The sequence below is a fragment of the Bidens hawaiensis genome, unplaced genomic scaffold (genome assembly GCF_021521415.1).
Source record: "Bidens hawaiensis isolate Kalapana, Puna unplaced genomic scaffold, B.hawaiensis_p1.1 tig00005460_1, whole genome shotgun sequence".
Lineage (NCBI taxonomy): Eukaryota > Viridiplantae > Streptophyta > Magnoliopsida > Asterales > Asteraceae > Bidens > Bidens hawaiensis.
The window spans coordinates 1,132,193-1,151,597 of NW_027491348.1; the positions used below are offsets into that span (position 1 = coordinate 1,132,193).

A 19,405-nucleotide genomic window follows, 5' to 3' on the forward strand; every position below is an offset into this window, starting at 1 on the left:
AGTTTTAATTAACTCTGATATTTAGAACTGTGTTTATGAGTAAATCCAACAACAATGTAGGGCACTGGAACAGGGGACTTACAAGTAAAATAACTGTAAACATGTGTCAGTTTGTGGTTAATCCTTACAATTTTTTTTCCTCCAAAACCAATTTATGTCATAGATCAATGATTATTCACATTTCTTTTACACTCCATTTATATTATATCTATAACATGATTAAATTATTCACTTTTCTTTAAACTTTATTAATATTATATCTATACACTTTTATAAAAATAAATAATTACATAGTATACTAGTATACATTGTTAGAATATATTTCACAACATACTTGGTGAAATAAAAAAATTAACAATAAATGGTGTTTATTAAATATTGAAAAGAAATATAATTTTAAATGTCATCATTAACTTATTATACGATGTATATTGTTGAAGATTGTAAATAAAAAAACAAAAAAAAATCTAATATGCTTTCAATTTACGAAGTAATTTTTTTAATCATTAAATTATAAATATATGCTTAAAAGTTGATCAATTTTTTAAAAATAAATCTATTTATCTATTGGTTTTTTGTACATTGTCATATAAATTTATAAATTATAAATATAAAATTTAAATTATCTACTTAACTTTTTGATTAATTTAGTAAACTATACATATATGTGCTAAATTGTAAGGATAATATATATCAACCACTTTCAAATATAATAAATTTTATCATATTTAGTTTCTGGGTTTTTTATATCAATGATTGCTTCAAGTTTTTTTTGAAACTTAAATTTGATTGTTACGGGTTAAAAGTCGGTAAATATATCGTTTGTACAAATTAACTACCTTTGGATCAAATTTGATACGGGTAAAAAATGGGTAATATGAATATTTTAAAAAATTTGAGAATGAAAATAGATTTACCGTCAAACTTGTTACGTGTTCAAAATTTTGACTTGAAAATGTAAAACAAATGAAAGTTCGAATTTTAAATGTGATTGGGTTTCGAATTTATTTTTAAGGACATTTTTGAAAATAGTCAAAAGATTTGGGATTTTGCACATTAAGTATTCTCCCAATAACTATTAAAATTAAAGAAAAAAATAACAAACACTTCCGAAATGTCACATCCAGGCCTATAAATGCTTCTAACTTTTATCAAATTAAAAACATTCGTGTTAGTATTGATTTTTCCTTAAATAATGATCAGAATGTTTTATGTGCAGCATGTCGTACAAAATTATGTTAATGAAGCAAGACATTCATAAAATTGAACGGGTTAACCTGCTATTTTTTTGTCAATGGCAAAGTCGAGAAGCCCCTCAAACTTATAAAAAAAAATTCATGGTGTAGCTCAAAACTATTATTATATGAGAAGTATTCTCCGAAATTGTTTCATAACCAAATTTATTTCAATTACACATATATGATATTGAGAATAAATTTTCAATAGATGGAGTGTTATTGGGTATGTTTTTGCGCGCACATTTTTTTTTATTAAGTTCATTTTTTTGGATAAAATCATTTTGTGATATACATAAGATCAATTTATGTATAATGATACAAGTATATATGTAATATATTTTTCTATATATATTATGTATTGCTTAATTTGTAACTTAATTATTTAGATTATTCCGTGTTTACACGGGCTCTAAAACTAGTGAAGAATATTTCACAATATTTAGTCTGTTTTTTCTTTCTAATTTCTTAGGGCACCCGGGGCACAGCGTGATGATCCACCCATCACGCGTGATGGGTTAATCAACACCGCCGCCAGTGCCTTATCAAGCTTGAGGAAGATGCATTGCGTGATGGCCATCACGCGTGTGATGGGGTGAAAACCAAGGAATTGAGCCGTTGGGGATTTACCTATCACACAAAAACAAATTCCATAACACACCACCACACCACACCACCACCCCTACCAAATTCCATCAACATGTGATGGATTTGGGGTTGGTGATGTGGCACCATTTAATTGGGTGGGGTGTTTGATGAGAAATTGCATCACATCCACCCCCTATTAATCTAATACTTTAGTTTAGGCATTAATTATATTTATGGGGAAGACTTGTAATTGTTGACTTGAAAGTTGCCTCGTAAGTTCATTATGCGTGCAGACGCCTATTTCCAGGAATTTGATTAGAAATTTACAATCCTTTGGATGCATCATCCTATTCAAGTTTATATCTCTACTTGCGCCGCGCTTGTACCCCAATCAGTAATTATGTTTGTTTCTACTACTAGTGAATCTAAACCCCCGAACTCCACCTCCTCCACCATTTACACCTCCTCCACCATCTACAACTCCTTTCCCATACAGTTATCACACCGATGTCGTCCCTTCAAATATCATGAAATTCTTTCAGCTACAGAAAACTTTGACGAATCATTAGTAATCGGGCGTGGAACTTTTGGGAAAGTGTACAAAGGTAACCTTGACAATGAGGCCGGTCATGTCGAGGCTGCCATCAAACGAATGGATTCAAAGTCCCTTCATGGGTCAAATGAGTTTTGGGCTGAAGTTGAAATCCTTTCCAAGGTACACAACACCCGTCTTGTGCCTTTGATTGGCTGTTGTGAATATGAACAAGAGAGGCTACTTGTTTATGAATATATGCCCAATGGAACACTGGATAATCATCTCCATAGACTCAGTACCCCTCTTTCTTGGCTTCAGCGACTCAAGATTTGCGTGGGTGTGGCCCGTGCGTTAGATTTCCTCCACACTGGTGCGAGTCTCGACTTCACTATAATACACGGAGATGTCAAGAGTGACAATATTCTGCTAAATGAAAGTTGGGCACCTAAACTTACGGATATCGGATTTTCTAAAATAGTCCCAAGGGATCAGGAGTTGACTAATTTCGTCAAGACACATATTAAAGGAACCTTCGGGTATTTAGATCCACATTATATATCTAGTGGAATGCTATCAATGAAGTCTGATGTTTATAGTTTTGGAGTGGTATTGTTTGAAGTCTTGTGCCGGAAGCGGGCAGTAGATAAAAGTCTTGGTGAAGAGAGGTGGGGTTTAGCAACATGGGCTCAAGACTCAATCAAAGATGGACGCCTGAAGAATATAATTGATTCTGATATAAGGGATGAGATCTCCTCAAAATGTTTGAAGGGGTTTGTTTAAATCGTAGAAAGGTGTTTGGATATCACTCTAGAACCTCGTCCCACCATTGCTAAGGTTCTCGCAACTCTTGAATCGGTACTCAACTTACAAGAGAGAACCAACAATGCGTTTCAAGCTACAGGGAAGTCAATCACCGCCAATGACAAAAACTCAGGTATTTCATTCGTTTTCATCTTTGTGTATCATCCTGACCCTGGTCCCTGGATTGCGAGCACAAAACAGTTCACTCATGGTATTTGGCATTAGAACAACGTAGTTGTGTTGTATATGTAAACATACTAGGGTATAGCCCGTGTTACACACGGGTGGAAAAACATGTCAATAAACTTAATAAATTTAAACAACAAATTCAAGCAACACAAAACTTCTTCAAACTTTCGGACCAAAACGTTAGCCATTTACATGTTCTAGATATTAAAAGTTAAAAGTTACAATAAGTTAATGTACATCGAACAACCAAAAAAATCAACATAAGACATAAACATGTTCTTTCATATTAAACCATCATCAACTTCTTCAAACATTCTACCAAAAGAAACTCATTTTGCTTCACCACCTGAAAATATAATAAAACAATAGTATTCAAATTAAATATATTTAATAATGAGTAACATTTGAACATTAATAAAGTTGTTTTTATTAAATTGTTGTTTTTATTAAAACAAAATAGCATACAACAACAAACAAAGTAAAATGACAACATAAAACATTTTTATAACTTAAACCATTAAACCGGAAAGATATATCAATAAAAACCTTATTGGTCGTAATTGTATAGATAACAAATTTGATACTCTTTTAAAACAACCCGTTTTGAAATATTTCAAAATAGTTACAAAATATTAAAAAAATGGAATTAGTCAACTTCAAAATTATGATTTATTTTTAATTTTTTACCAATCTTGCAACAAACTTTTAAATCAATGACATTAATATTTTGTTAAACTTGCAAAACATAAAAACGTTTTACAATAAATAAATTTTCAAATAAATTTGGAAAGATTAAAAAACTTTATGTTGACTTTAAAAATATTTAAAGGTGAAAAAATATGATACAATATATATATACCATATATACACGTATTTTAATAAAAAAATATATTAAAAATGTGGAAATTAATTGTTATATTTAAATGAGAATATTATTAAAGACATTACTAACAAACGTATATGAATATACCGTAAAAACAGAAAATGTAATAGGCACGTATTTAAGAAATTGACATTTTATGTTGAGTATATATTAGGAAAATGAATTAAATTAGAATATATTAAATGGCTATTTAAGTTATAAATCTGTTTATCAAAATTTATGGAACTATCAAAACTAATAGTCGGTCAACAATATTAAATGAAGTTATTAACTTTAAAAATTTTAGAAAACACCGACCCACATAGTCAATTCCAAAAATGAATAAATTATACTCAACTTATTTATTTGATATTTGAATTATTAATTTGAATACACGTAAAAAATAATAATTACAAATAATGACTTTCAACTTTATTATATGATTTGATTAAATTAGAATATAATAAATTTTTATTTAAGTTATAAATCTGTTTACCAAAATTGTTAAACGAAATTTGTTATAGTCAAAGATCCTAAATACAAAAAATATTACAAAAACCATGGCATAATGTAACATTGAAATTATTACTTTTTTAGGCGATCCATAATTAATATTATTTTATTACAGACTTTGAAATTTGCATTCAATTTTGTTACAAACTCATTATCATTAGTTGTGACATTTATGTCTAATTATAAATTAGTCAAACGTATAAGATTGAAAGATTGTGGAGATTGTAAACTAATAAACATAATAATATTGACAATGGAAACACAAATTTTCCATAACCAATTGTAATATATCTTTTTTTAGAATTTAACTTCAAATAATATTTTGAATTTTTATAGTGCATTAATTGTTAAACAGTTTCCATAACCAAATGATGACATTCATTAGCATTAATTGTGACATTTATGTCTCATTATGTGTGAAAATTAGGAAATACTCAAAACTTAGGAATTTGAAGTTTGTGTTGGTAATTTTAGACATTATGAATGTGTGTTTAATCAGCCATTTAAAAAGTTCAACTTAAAGTTAAATTGAACTTTAATGTTTGACCAGACAATTTAAAAATGTTTGACCAACTTAAACGTTTGACCAGCAATTAAATAAAAAAATCAACCTTAATTTAAATTTGGAAATTTAAACTTTTTAATTAAATCGTTTAACTTACCAACTTAAACGTTTGACCAGTAATTAAATAAAAAAATCAACTTTAATTTAAATTTGGAAATTTAAACTTTTTAAATCAAATCGTTTGGAAATTTAAACTTTTTAAATTAAATCGTTTAACTTACCAACTTAAACGTTTGACCAGCAATTAAATAAAAAAATCAACTTTAATTTAAATTTGGAAATTTAAACTTTTTAAATCAAATCGTTTGGAAATTTAAAATTTTTAAATCAAATCGTTTAAATTACCGACTTAAACGTTTGACCAACAATTAAATAAAAAAATCAAATTTAATTTAAATTTGGAAATTTAAACTTTTAAATCAAATCGTTTTAGAAAATAATAAATTGTAATGATGATAAGTTTAGACGTTTTGGAATATTGACTTACCATTTACAAATTTCATATTTAACTTAAATTTGGAATTTAAAATTCGAAATTGTAATCGTTTTAGAAATAACAATTAAAATAAATATAAAACCATATCGGAAAACCTTACCGGAAAAAGATATTACATTGCTGGACAACCCAATATTCACCTACAACAAAGCCAAACCAAACACCATCAACAATGAACAACAGTGGATGGACTCTTAATCTTGGATTTATCATTAATTAGAAAAACAAAATAACTAAATAAAATTTAAGTTAAAACTGGAATGTATTTAAACCTTAAAACTGGAATGTATTTAAGTTAAAACTGGAATGTATTTGGTAACAAAATAACAAAATAACAACCGAAATTATGGGTGGAAGTGAGGAGCAGTGACACACAACGATTAATACTCGATTTTTGTTACGCGACATTTCAATTAATGCTCGATTAGCCATGTACAGCCGCTGTAAAACACCACCGGAGCACCACCACCACCTAGGGTTTCCAAAGAAAATCCAAAAGCAGTAGATAGGTAGGTCGCGTACAGCCGCCGGAAAACACCGCCGGACCACCACTGCCACCCAGGGTTTCCAAATAGAACCCGACAGGGTAGGTTAGCCGAAAAACACAACCACACAACCACCGCAACCTAGGATTTCTAAATAGAACCCGAAAACTGTAGGGCGGTTGCGTACACTCGCCGGAAAACACCACTGGGTCACCACCGCCACATACGGTTACCAAATAGAACCCGACAGCAGTAGGTTAGCTGGAAAACACAACCGGATGACCACCGCCACCTAGGGTTTCCATAAAGACCTCGGTAGCCACATGTGGGATACCAAAGATGGAGTAGGCGGTGGAATGAATAATAGAGGACATGGTAAATAGTAAATGGTGTATGTGGTTTATTTTGAGAGAGAGAGAGAGAGAGAGAGAGAGAGAGAAATTAAAATGATTAAAATGATGGTAGAAAATTCTAAGGTTTAAATAGTGTGTGAGATGACACATGACAACATATTAGAGAGTCTTAGAATGAAAATGAGATGACATGGAGGCCTAGGTGGACGCCCTAGTAGAAGGACATGTGACAAAATTGTATTGCTTTTATAGTATTTAAAGATTGAATTTTGCATATCATATACTGTAAGAATAAATATATGGATATGTATATTTATGTATGGCCTACATGATCATTTATATTATAATAGATCAAAGTTAATTAATTATACCTTATTATTATATTAGTTAGGTAATTGTTGATGGACCAAATTATCCTTTCTTGCTAATCAAGGGTTTCCCCTTGGATGTATATAAATATGGAGAGACTAATTAACATCATATAACTTAGCCCTAAACCCTCACATAAATTCGTTAGCCTCTCTCCCTCTATATTATTCGGTTTCTCAAGAACCCTAATCCCCATCACTAATATACATCCTAAAGGGGAACCCGACCAAGCTGACTGTCATGTCGTCTGGATCGTTCTTATCAGCCGTGGCCTCTCTCTCTTTTGTGACAGGTATGTTTTAGTTGTAGGTTTATCATAATATTCATGTTTTCTATTATATACATGAAGAACTGATCAACATATACATATTGACATTTAGATCATAATATATTATTTATTAATTGAAAGTTTTTGGGAGGAAACAATGTAATTGAATTTCATTGCACACCATGTGTCCTTATATAGAAAACTAGCAAGCTCTAATATATCGTGAAAAGACCAAGATATACCTAGCAAACTAATGTTATCATTTAACTATTATTTTTATGTCAACAATTATCTTAAAGAATAAACAGAAAGAGTATGCTGCGAAAAACAAACCTTTATTCGGTTTAATTGACTTTTTGCATAATGCAGTTACGTATTTATATGCATACTGTCTGATCCAACAATTGGTAATTAACTTCATATCTGCTAATAATAATATTGTTTGACATAATATTAAGATATCATGTATCGAATGTCTAGCTTAGATACTTAACAGTATACACCGTAATATACGAAAAACGATGTTCACCATTACTGTGGTTTCTTTCTCACAACTCACTTTTGGGTATTCTGCCAATAAAACATAAACTCCTAAAATATTCCCACATGTACGCTTTGGTTTATTTGAATACTATATGCCATGCTTCTTGTTAAGGGGAATGCATTTGAAGAGGTAGGTCCCGGCAGAGCCCAGTTGGACCCGCAAGACTCACCTTGAAGAGGGACGTCTGCGCAGAAACCAACTGGATCCGCAGGACCAACCATGCTCAGAGACGTGACGTCCTTACGCGCAGTACGCAAGCTGTTCCCGCAGGAAATGCCTCCCGATGGTGAAGGACTCCGCCTGTTCCCGCAGCTTCGGATACAAGCCATCAGGGAAGGCCACCCGCGCAGCAAGGCTACACGCACAAGGCACTTAGCTCTCAATCATTCAGTGTCACCTGAAGGAATGAGCAAAGCCGGGAACAATCCCGCACAGTGGCGGGAGGGGGAATACTCCCGCCCAAGTAAGCCAGTCCGTACGATACGGGAAGATCTTCTGTACTGTACCTGACGAGGTATGGGAAAATGATCTGACTAAAGATACGACAGCTTATTGACAACAGTATGGCGAGCAGCATGCTCCTGTACTGTATGTCACTATTAGCCGCTGCCTACTCACCAACTACTGCCATACCACATGCATAGCCGGCAGTTGGTGGAAAAGGAATAGTACACAGCAGGCCTGGTCACTATCAGCCGCTGCCTACCCACCAACTACCAGCAGGGCACGTGCGTAGGCCACTGTTGGTGGAACAGGAACACTGTTGCAGCCGGCCACACCTCCTTGGAAACCTACCTTCGGCTATAAATACCCCAAATGGTATGACCATCTCATCTTATCTTGTATCATCATATTATACCTGATATCTGCTCTAGCAATCTCTTAATATACACTTATATTTAAAGAGCAATCTAGTCTGATTCTCACGCCGGAGGGTGGTCACAAGGAGGAACCCCCCCCTTCTCAGTGACAAGCTCACGGTGTCTGTTTTGCAGGTTATCAGAAGAACCATCTTCTCTGGGTCTAACCCCTCGTGGGAAACATCTATCTAACCCCCAGGTTACCAGTAATCTGCCCGGGGTCCGGTTAGTGTTTCTTCATTGGCGCCATCCGTGCATAAAGCTAGAACATTTTTCTCCAGTTTTTTCAAACTTCTAAGATGGTTAAAGAAACTCCGGTAACCACAACCCCAGCTACTGGGGGGAATACCGGCAACACAGTTTTTACAAACACTACCCCGGCTACCCAAGCCGGGGCAAGTGAAGTAAATTTTACAAACACTACCCCAGTTACCCAAGCTGGGGCAAGTGCAGTAAATAATCGCCCACTGGGATTCACTGATACCCAGTTTGAAAAACGAACAAGACTCCCCCGCCAAACTCTCGATGAAGTTAAGGCATGGGCGGAGGCACGTCAAAAGGAATTCCAAGCTGAGTTGGACGAACGCTTGCGTTCCGTCCAACAGGCCGACGAATCCGAAGAATACTTGGACAATGACTCGGAGGAATCCGACTCCGACGCGAACCCTCGCCATAGGGCAAAAGGGAAGCGTAAGGAAACGGACTCCCAACCGAGAAGGCATTTTGGACAAGCCTTCAAACCAAAAAGCACAGGTGGAAGTCCACGAGACTTCTCCAAAACATTCAGACCAAACGTTGCAAATGCGGGAACGTCCAAATTTGCAAGGGACATTGCAGAAGCAATTGCCCCAAAAAGTGCCAAACAAATGTCCAGCATAGGCACATATGATGGTATATCCGACCCAGATGATCATTTGAACAGATTCATAGCGGGGGCAACCGTCAGTAGTTGGACGGAACCCACGTGGTGTTACATGTTCCAAATGACGCTTGTCGGGGCTGCTAGAGCGTGGTTCGATCGTCTACCGGTCAACCACATCTACGACTGGGCAGACTTCCAACAGAAGTTTAGCCAACACTTCAGCCAACAACGAAAGTATACCGAGGAGCAATGGACAATCCTCAAGTGCATTCGAGAAAAAGATGAATCTTTGCTAGACTTCATCACTCGCTTCAATTTGAAGAAGCTAAGTCTGGGTAACATTAGCGAAGATCTTGTTCGCGCTGCCTTTATTCAGGGCGCGAACGACCCAGAGCTCATCCGCACCTTAACGGGTAAAGATGGCATGCCATCCACATGGGATGCCATCATGACAGCAGCTAAACGCTTTGCGGAAACGGAGAAGCAACTGGGTAGAGATCTCCCACAGAGCACAAACCTCTACACCCAGAAAACAAGAGAAGACAACGTCCTTACCGCCCGATTAAACAAAAAGCGGAAGCTAGGCATTTGGCAGTCAAGGGTAAACTTTGACACCTCATCCGGCTTGCAGCATCGGTTAGGCGGAAGGGATAACGTACAGTCAAACAAGAACTCCAGATGGACGCCGCTCACCAAAAGCGTCACCGAGATATTCGCCACCGAGGAGCTCCCATGGCCAAAGCCTCAAATAATCCGACATCGTCACAATGCTGATCGGAGCAAATACTGTGACTTTCACAGGACAAAAGGCCACAACACCGAAGAATGCATAGACGTAAAGGACATGGTCGAAGCATTTGTCAGAGATGGGACGCTCGCGCACCTCGTGGCGCAATGAACGCTGAGCAGGCTGATGCGTGTAGAACCCCAGCTGGGGAAAACACGAATAAAATTCCAGCTTCAATGTGGAGACTACATGCTGCGTAAAGAACGAGATCCCGAACCAGGTGCGTATCGGCTCGATGGCACTCCCATCCCAACATGGAAGGGAGCTCAATTACACAGTTTGCATGTAAATCAATTCCAAATTTGTAAAGAAAAGGCCAAGAGCCACTTCTAATGGAAATGATTCTCCTTAAAACATCGACGCTGATGATTTTACATTTATACTTTATGAACTATCAATACTGATGCCGGTTTTCACCGCATACATAAGTCGTTGCATGGGGAAGGCGGCAAAACCCGCATAAACCCAAAAAACGACAAACCTTCACGCAGGTCAGTTGAGGGGGAAAAGTTCAGTCCCATTAAATGAAAGTGCCGGTCTATCCGCATGAATCATGAAAAAGGGAACTGAACACTAACCTATTGACAACCGCGCGTCGAACGGTTAATTTATTCAACACGGATATGCCGGTTTTCACCGCATAATTACGTGAAGTCGTTGCGTGGGGAAGGCGGCAAAACCCGCATAAACCCAATAAACGACAAACCTTCACGCAGGTCAGTTGAAGGGGAAAAGTTCAGTCCCATTAAATGAAAGTGCCGGTCTATCCGCATGAATCATGAAAAAGGGAACTGAACACTAACCTATTGACAACCGCGCGTCGAACGGTTAATTTATTCAACACGGATATGCCGGTTTTCACCGCATAATTACGTGAAGTCGTTGCGTGGGGAAGGCGGCAAAACCTGCATAAACCCAAAAAACGACAAACCTTCACGCAGGTCAGTTGAAGGGGAAAAGTTCAGTTATCCCATTAAATGAAAGTGCCGGTCTATCCGCATGAATCATGAAAAAGGGAACTGAACACTAACCTATTGACAACCGCGCGTCGAACGGTTCAAAACAGAATTTCTAACAAAAGGACGAGGAAAACCTACACGCAGGTCAGATATGGGTAAAGTTTAGCCATCCTACTAAGTGCAAGTGACGGTCCTACCCGCACAATCACGAAAGAGGAAGCAAAACTTCACACCTATTATCTACCACGTTCAAAGGTTAACTTATCCTCAAAAAGGATGAGGAAAACCTACACGCAGGTCAGATATGGGTAAAGTTTAGCCATCCTACTAAGTGCAAGTGACGGTCCTACCCGCACAATCACGAAAGAGGAAGCAAAACTTCACACCTATTATCTACCACGTTCAAAGGTTAACTTATCCTCAAAAAGGATGAGGAAAACCTACACGCAGGTCAGATATGGGTAAAGTTTAGCCATCCTACTAAGTGCAAGTGACGGTCCTACCCGCACAATCACGAAAGAGGAAGCAAAACTTCACACCTATTATCTACCACGTTCAAAGGTTAACTTATCCTCAGAAAAGATGAGGAAAACCTACACGCAGGTTAGACGCAGGTAAAGTTTAGCCATCCTACTAAGTGCAAGTGACGGTCCTACCCGCACAATCACGAAAGAGGAAGCAAAACTTCAACCTATTATCTACCACGTTCAAAGGTTAACTTATTCTTCACTCGGAAAATTGCTAATTTAAACTAAAGTATGCAAGTCATATAACGTTTATAAAGCAAGGAATCCAATAAAAGAAGCGGTCTTACCCGCACAAAGATTTATATTTCACAACGATTCATTACAAGAATGGCCGGGTAACTACCCACCTACAAGAAAATAAATCTATACAAGCTAAATCTATCCTAACAGTGGGAAGGGATCTTCAGGATCAGGCTTCAGGGCCACTTCCACTTGGACCAGCACCATCAGTAGATCGTGGCAGTTCAAGGAAAGCTTTAAGGATAGCTAACCCATCATCAGCAGCAGCAACTTCATTCACCTTCTCCACCACCGGATGCGGGAAGGCGGCGTACTGATTCACTGCTTGGTCGTAAACAGCTTCAATATCAACATTGTACAAAGGGAAGTTGGAAGGCGGGATGCCTTTCTCAACGAACCCTAGACCAAGCAGGAAGCCGACCTTTTCCCCATCCTCGTGAGAAGCGTTGAGGGCTGCGCTCATAGCATCATCATACGACGTCTCAGCAAAGACTCGATGCACAACCTACAAAAGAAAATATACAAGTGTCAAAAACCTTTTCTATTTACAAAGAAAAGCGTAAAGACAAGAAAAGATTACCTGAGACAACGCTTCTCGAAGAAGCCATTCCTTGGCAACCAGAGCTTCTTGGAGGGCAGCTTGAGCTTCGTTACGGGTGCGTTCGGCTTCACTCTTGTTGAGGTTGGCAAGCAACACATCTTTAGCCGCAGCCTCTTCGACTCCCTTTAGCTTACGCTCGGTATGGTCAAGCACCCCCCTCTGGTCCAGGATTTCTTAAAGCTTCTTAGCGTCCTCCATCGCCAAGGCATCATGAGCCTGCTGGAGAGCCTCTAATTTGGCTCTAAGCTCTTCATTCTCCAGGCGTAGAGGCTCAGCAACAGCTTCAGCCTTGGTGGCCCTTTCAGTCGCGTTCCTAGCAGTCTCCTTAGCTAGCCGAAGCTGTTCATTAACAGCTTGGGCAGCCTTGGAGCGAGCCTCGAGACGGGCCTGAACCTCGACTTCAAGGGCCTTGAACGCCTTCTCCTTCTCCGCCGCCGCGGCGGAAAGCCTCCTATTCTCCTCCCGGACAGCCCGCGCCTGAGCTACTTCCTGAAGGCGAGCTGCTTTTAACTTGTCGTTTTCACGACAAAGCAGCTCGACGCGCGGCTGCATCCGGGCCAGGAGAACCCAAAGCTCATTGCTTAGCCTACCCTCCTGGTAGCTAGCCATGGCTTCCCCCAACGCACCACTGGGAGCAGCGTGACGAGCCCACTCCACGCACTCCACAGGTGTGCGAAGGGTTGTTCCTCGGCGAATGTTCCATCGTGGAACATACACTTCATTGGAATCCGACACTGCAAAAAACAAAGAGCAGTTAGGAAAAGATGATTGAAAAATATAAAATAGGCCAAAAGAACCCTACGCACTTGTAGGGTCAATAACAGGCCGATAGCCGCCAAACTCATCACCTGAACCCAAGGGAAATCCATCCAAGAGGTCAGGCAGATGGGAAGGTGGCAGAGTTTGGCGTTACGCCCCATGCATACCTGAAGGATCGGCCGTCGTTGCCGATGACGGAGGAGGCATGGTGGCGGCCGCCGCGGTGGCCGCCGCGGATTCCGCAGCAAAAGTAACCGCCGGCTCGGTGAAAGATGCTGTAAAAATAGCACTCACAGCCGGCGGTGACGTCATCACAGCTGGAACAGTCGGCTCAAAGGAGTGAGCAACTGAACCAGCGGAAGCAGGCGCAGGCGCCTGGGTCGACGCCTCAGGTAGGCTGACCAAGCCTACCGTCATTGGCGGAGAGGTACCCCTCTGCGCTCCACCCTGGAATGCGTCAACATCCACACCTGCGTAAAGAAGATAAGTGTTAACGATATCAAACTATGAAGATAAAAGCTAAAGGAAGTTGTACTTACGGGTTTTCTTGAGCCTGAAAGTGCGGACGGGCGGGGATGAACCCGATGGAGCCGGCCTCTTCACGCCGGTCACCGTCGTCATCCTGGGCTCTTCGGTGACAGTTGTCACAGCCTCCGGAATGGTGATTTTATCACCACCGGGATTCCCCGCCACCTCTTCGCTCTCGGTCTCCGAGTCAGACCGAGGCGCTGGATCGGCAGTGGAGGCCACCTTCTCCTTCCCCTTCCCGCCGGCAGCCTTCTTCTTCCGCACCAACGGAGGACCATCTGCGGATTCCTCATCAGAACATACGATTAGAGGAATTCCAGCAGAGGTTTCAACATTGAGGGGTCGAGGGTCGAATAGCGCCTTACCTGGCCGACGGGCGCTAAGGATCTCATGGCCTAGCGGATAGACCTCCACGAACCGATCCGCCGTTTGTTCTAGGATGGGCAACTCGTTCTCGTCTAGAGCGCGAGTACCCATCCGAGCGGGACCGTCAGCCTCCTGCGGGTTCAGGAGCGACTGCAAGTCGTTCCCCTCTGAAATAAACAGGAAAGAAGTTAGAAGAAATTCAAAATCAACAAAAAGAAACAAAGCATACCGTAAGGAACAGAGTTCGAACCGTATTCGAGGACGATTGGGATCTTATGCGCATCCGCAGCCTTCCACACCCGGCTCATCCCCAGCATCACCATCCCGGACTCCGCAAACCGGTAAACCGGAGATTGGACCCGAGATATCTTCGAGAACCATTCCGCCTCCTCGTAGTTGGAGGCGTGAAGGCTTGGGAGAGCTTGCCCATTCTTAAACTTCATGGCAAGGGGGATGGCGCGAGCGGAGATGAAGAAGAACTCCCGCTTCCACGCGCGAAGACTGCGCTCGGTCGCGCAAATCCTCAAACCCTTGATTCGGGTTATCAGGGTGTACCACCCCTGGATGCATCTCCAAGTGTAGAAGGTCATCAGGCGGTCAACATAGGGCTCAATGCCCAAAATCCGGCACACCCACTCGAAGTGGCGAATCTTGGCGATCGCCATGGGGTGCAACTCGGTCAAATGAACACCGTGCCTCTCAAGGACACGGTAAACAAACTTTGTCAATGGGAACCTAAGATTCCCATAAACAAAGAATGCAGCATAAACCCCGATCTTGCCTCTGGGGGCATCGTACACCGTCTGGTGGGGTTCAGGAAACTCAGGCTCGAGAGACTCGAGCATGAACTTCCTGACGACGTACCGATACAGATCGCCAGGCAGAGCACACTGGCACTCGCCAGCAGTACTCTTGTCATCGGCTGTAGATTCGAGATCACGAGACATCTTGTAAAAGAAGAAGAAAACGATTTCGGGAGAATGCTTGCCTGAAAAGGTGAGTATTCGCCGGAAATCGCAAAGAAGATGAAGAGAAGAGTGAAAGTGTGGATTACAAAGAACCCTCTCCCCCTTTATATACTAATCGCAATTAATGCGATGAAATTAATGCGGAAGAGAGAGAAAACGAAGGTGCAATGAAACTATGACACGTGGCAAAAAGCAAGCTGGCAACAGCTGTTGACAGGACGCATACCATTAATTTAGCGGCCACGCGCCCGAAAAATCGCGCCCACGCGCCTGAAAAAGCGTCTGGAATGACCATGTACTGTCACGTCACCATAACTTCCTGCACGACCTGACACAGTCAGAAGAAACCGTCGCACGACGTTTCAGAGTTTTGGACTGTTCTTATCTTTCCACCAACTCTTCGAATTTCAAAATTCAAAATGCGAAAAGATTAAAAAGTAAGCGGGAAAATACCCCTTACCTTGGCAAACAAGTAACCGTAAGACGGATGCGGGTACAGTGTAAAGGCAAAACCCTTCACATACCTAGCACCCGCAGGGAATTGAAGCCAAGAAAACCTTGGCAAACAAGTAACCGTAAGACGAATGCGGGTACAGTGTTAAGGCAAAACCCTTCACATACCTAGCACCCGCAGGGAATTGAAGCCAAGAAAACCTTGGCAAACAAGTAACCGTAAGACGGATGCGGGTACAGTGTTAAGGCAAAACCCTTCACATACCTAGCACCCGCAGGGAATTGAAGCCAAGAAAACCTTGGCAAACAAGTAACCGTAAGACGGATGCGGGTACAGTGTTAAGGCAAAACCCTTCACAAACCTAGCACCCGCAGGGAATTGAAGCCAAGTATACCTCGGCAACCAAGTAACTATAAGACGGGTGCGGGTACAGTGTAAAGGCAAAACCCTTCACATACCTAGCACCCGCAGGGAATTGACGCCAGGAATACCTTGGAAGTAAAGTAACCGTAAGACGAGCGCGGGTACAGTGTTAAGGCAAAACCCTTCACATACCTAGCGCTCCGCTGGGAATTGAAACCAAGAAGGATCTTCTGGGCAATGCTTGCGGAAACGGAAATAACATCCCCGCATAGCGGGAACGTCGAGAACTACGTTGTTTGAAGCTCCAGGATGGAATTGGTGGTTTTAACATAATTGATCACTATGTTCAAAACTACCAAAACCTCATGGAGAATCCACACAAGTGGGACTCAACGCTCCTGACTTGCGAGGAGGTTACAGACCAACCCACATCATACCCAAAGATCAAGCAGGAAACTCGGGAATTTCTGCAAGTGACAAGGACTTCCTCGGGAAGAATCCCCATGGAAAACCTTAAAAAACCCTTTTCAAAACCCTTTGCTTAAGTCCAAAAGTTCACCTCACTTTATTAAACACTCATGAGAAGAACATTAGACTGGGGGGACTTGAAGAGGTAGGTCCCGGCAGAGCCCAGTTGGACCCGCAAGACTCACCTTGAAGAGGGACATCTGCGCAGAAACCAACTGGATCCGCAGGACCAACCATGCTCAAAGACGTGACGTCCTTACGCGCAGTACGCAAGCTGTTCCCGCAGGAAATGCCTCCCGATGGTGAAGGACTCCGCCTGTTCCCGCAGCTTCGGATACAAGCCATCAGGGAAGGCCACCCGCGCAGCAAGGCTACACGCACAAGGCACTTAGCTCTCAATCATTCAGTGTCACCTGAAGGAATGAGCAAAGCCGGGAACAATCCCGCACAGTGGCGGGAGGGGGAATACTCCCGCCCAAGTAAGCCAGTCCGTACGATACGGGAAGATCTTCTGTACTGTACCTGACGAGGTATGGGAAAATGATCTGACTAAAGATACGACAGCTTATTGACAACAGTATGGCGAGCAGCATGCTCCTGTACTGTATGTCACTATTAGCCGCTGCCTACTCACCAACTACTGCCATACCACATGCATAGCCGGCAGTTGGTGGAAAAGGAATAGTACACAGCAGGCCTGGTCACTATCAGCCGCTGCCTACCCACCAACTACCAGCAGGGCACGTGCGTAGGCCACTGTTGGTGGAACAGGAACACTGTTGCAGCCGGCCACACCTCCTTGGAAACCTACCTTCGGCTATAAATACCCCAAATGGTATGACCATCTCATCTTATCTTGTATCATCATATTATACCTGATATCTGCTCTAGCAATCTCTTAATATACACTTATATTTAAAGAGCAATCTAGTCTGATTCTCACGCCGGAGGGTGGTCACAAGGAGGAACCCCCCCTTCTCAGTGACAAGCTCACGGTGTCTGTTTTGCAGGTTATCAGAAGTACCATCTTCTCTGGGTCTAACCCCTCGTGGGAAACATCTATCTAACCCCCAGGTTACCAGTAATCTGCCCGGGGTCCGGTTAGTGTTTCTTCAACACCGTAATATACGAAAAACGATGTTCACCATTACTGTGGTTTCTTCTCACAACTCACTTTGGGTATTCTGCCAATAAAACATAAACTCCTAAAATATTCCCACATGTACGCTTTGGTTTATTTGAATACTATATGCCATGCTTCTTGTTAAGGGGAATGCATTTGATACAGTTTGTCCAAATTTTTTATTCTACAAGATTCTCCCCTTTGTCTTGTGGAATTGGGTTGTGGGTGTGTTTCTTTGTTAGTGCTTTAATTGGTATTCTTTGTTCTAATCTTACATTGCTAGTACTATTGAAATGTAACATTTTGTGAACGGATAAACTGTTAAAATATATGTTAATGTGCCCATAATGACATATAGGTGTGGAATTTGAACTCCGCGTACCCAAGAAGAGGAATCTACTAAGGCTTAGAGAAAAAAATCCTCCAGCAAACTGGCGCCATGTCTTCTTAGTTCCGATAATAATCCTCCAACTAAAACCCAACTATTTTGGTTCCATAAAGATTTTTGGATCTAAAGAGCTAGAAAAAGCAACAAACAATTATGCAAAAGATAGGATTCTTGGAAGAGGAGCTCAGGGCATCGTGTACAAGGGAATACTACCAGATAAGCGTGTGGTTGCAATTAAGAGTCAAAGAATTTTGGGGCAAACCCGATTAGAGCAACTGATAACTGAAATTGTAATTCTAGAAAAGGTTATTCACAAGAATGTGGTGAAGCTCTTGGGATGTTGTTTCCAAACTGAGGGCGCCTTGCTTGTTTATGAATTTATTTCTAATGGAACTTCTTTTCCTTCATAATGGGACAAGTAGCACGGGGACACTGTCATGGGATAAGCGTTTAAAGATAGCACATGAATCAGCTAACGCGCTTGCTTATCTTCACACACATGAAACATTATCCGTTGTACATAGAGATGTGAAGTGTGCTAACATTTTGTTGGACGAAAATTACACCGCAAAAATATCAGATTTTGGTTCCTCGAGGTTAATCCCTTTGGACCATGGTCAAATCACAACAGAAGTTGGAGGGACGTTTGGTTACATGGATCCTGAATACTATGATACATGCCAAATACCCTTAAGTACCACCCGCGGGTCACAGAAGAACCCCTAATAAGCCACCCGCGGGACATATGGATCACCCGCATATCACGATAGAGGAAGAATGTCCTCATATCACGCGCGGAAGCATACTTGCACCCATGAAAGTCGTCCGCAGGATAGGACATCAGTCCGCCCAATTGATCGAGAGGAAGTGCCAGCGGGACAACTGTCACCAACCAATTTCCATCTAGAAGAATATCCACGATTGTTACGTGAGGAATATGTGACCTATCAGCTAATGAACAAAGGTAACCTGGCCAGGTTGTTATAACCGTGCACATGGCCAAGGTGCGATCTGTCCTATCATTGGGTAACACGTGTCCGGGTTGTTATACGCATGCACATGGGACGTATAGCTCAACCTATCATAAAAGGACAAGCGTCCAAACGGTTATTGAAGATCTTCTAGAAGAGGACAGCTGGCCCATCATATTCCTACATCCTTCGGCTATAAATACTTTGTCAAACGGTATGAGGTATTCATTCACTCATTTGCATTCTGACTACACTTAGTCTGTTTACTTCAGTACTTTCTCCATTTACGAACGTTACTGATTCTCACGCCGGAGGGTGGTTACAGGAAGACCCCCTTCTTGTCCTTCCTATAACAAGACTCACGGTTTCTGTTTTGCG

General features: G+C 41.0%; 1 pseudogene across 1 annotated transcript; it reads left to right on the forward strand.

Moving 5' to 3' along the window:
* Positions 1-2,172: 2,172 nt before the first annotated feature.
* On the forward strand, positions 2,173-18,737 carry LOC143629792 (receptor-like protein kinase FERONIA pseudogene; annotated as a pseudogene). The gene is made up of 2 exons (XR_013153029.1): positions 2,173-3,292; positions 18,027-18,737. The product of XR_013153029.1 is annotated as a receptor-like protein kinase FERONIA pseudogene (transcript).
* Positions 18,738-19,405: the final 668 nt, after the last annotated feature.